At 51.7% G+C, this 1,687-nt stretch overlaps 1 pseudogene; it reads left to right on the forward strand.

The window, feature by feature from the left end:
• Nucleotides 1–325: 325 nt before the first annotated feature.
• On the forward strand, nt 326–1,369 carry LOC147604639 (L-type lectin-domain containing receptor kinase VIII.1 pseudogene; annotated as a pseudogene).
• Nucleotides 1,370–1,687: the final 318 nt, after the last annotated feature.

The following is a 1,687-nucleotide window of genomic DNA, read 5'->3' on the forward strand; positions in this document are numbered from 1 at the left end:
TGACTGTCGAGGCTTGTTGAGCAAGCAAGCTGCAAATCTATCTGCTCTACCTGTCGATCCCCCTAGGTAGCTTAATTGTCTACCTTACTGGTCTCCTCCATCTACTCTCAATTGTCTACCCCAACCCCCTTTACTCGATCTTCGCTATATTCTTAATTGTTACTCCGCTACCTTACCTGTCTGCTCCGCTGCCGCCTGGATCCGCCATAGTTGTCCTGCAAATAATATGGCAAGCTGTTGTATTGCCTGCTTGTGGCCACGAAAGAAAGGGGAATCAATTATCACCCATGACCCTCACTTGCTCAACCCCAGTAGAAGATACCCCATGGGGAACGGCACCACGGAAAGATTCGTGCAGCGGTTGGAGTCCACAAAGGGACCTCAACGCTTCACCTACGATGACCTGCGCTGTGCCACCGATAACTTCAGCACCATGCTTGGAGAAGGCGGCTTCGGCCCCGTCTATAAAGGCGTCCTTCCTGCTTTCAGCAATGAGGTGCTGCCGGTCCCCGTGGCAGTCAAGAGCATCTCCGCCCAGTCCTTCCAAGGCCGTAAAGAGTTCGAGTCCGAGGTGACCATCATCAGCAATATGATTCGCCACAGGAATTTGGTGAAACTGCGAGGCTGGTGCTACGAGAGTGCCCCCGAGGGCAGCCGATACCTACTGGTCTATGACTTCATGCCCAACGGCAGCCTGGAGAAGCTGCTCTACGATGACAAGGAATGCGTGGCCAAGCTATACTGGAAGCGGAGGTTCCAGATTTTGCAAGGGGTCGCAGCAGCGTTGCTCTATCTGCACGAAGACTGCGACAATGTGATCCTCCACAGGGACATCAAGTGCAGCAATGTCATGCTGGACGATAACTTCAACGCCAAGTTGGGTGACTTCGGGCTGTCAAGGAAGATGGAGGAGGGCATGTCCTTCTACATGACGGAAAGGATGCCCATGGGCACGCGGGGCTACATGGCGCCCGAGTACTGTCACACAAACAGGGCGACCAAGGAGTCGGATGTGTTTAGCTTTGGGACTGTGATGCTGGAGGTCGCTTGCGGCAGAAACCCCCTGGAAGCCATCGACCGTCACTCTGAGGTGAACACTCCCCGCATCAACCCGCTAGTGGACTGGGTGTGGGATCTTCACTCGCAGCAGAAAATTGTTGAGGCTGCGGACAGGAGGCTCCACCACATATTCAACCCGGATGAGATGAAGCGGGTATTGATCTCAGGGCTGGCGTGCTGTTATCCCGATCCCAAGGGCCGCCTCACCATGCGGGAAGCCACTAACGTTCTGAGCGGACACATGCAGTTACCTGTGCTCCCCGCTACCATGCCCGCCGGCTATGCCAGCCTCCACAACCTCAGAAACTGATCTACCCAAACGATACTTATAAACAAGTTCTACAAAAGCAAATTGACAGTCTGAGAGACCCTCTCTCTGTCTTGTGATGAAAGATTTCTTTTGTTTCTCTTTGTGTAGCATGGAGGGATCTCATAAAAAAATCAGAAGCTTGTTTTACTAATTATATTTCTAAATGATCACTCTCCCTTTACTTAACTTGAAAGATCTATGTCCCCTGCCCAACGAATTTTGCGGTGCTAGTAACGGAAGTAACACTCTTTGCGTAGGGATCTCATCACATCCATTCACATTCACATCCATTCACATCTCATCACATCCATTCACATC

Source organism: Cibotium barometz, chromosome 61, assembly GCF_041138505.1.
Source record: "Cibotium barometz isolate CiBa-2024 chromosome 61, ASM4113850v1, whole genome shotgun sequence".
Lineage (NCBI taxonomy): Eukaryota > Viridiplantae > Streptophyta > Polypodiopsida > Cyatheales > Cibotiaceae > Cibotium > Cibotium barometz.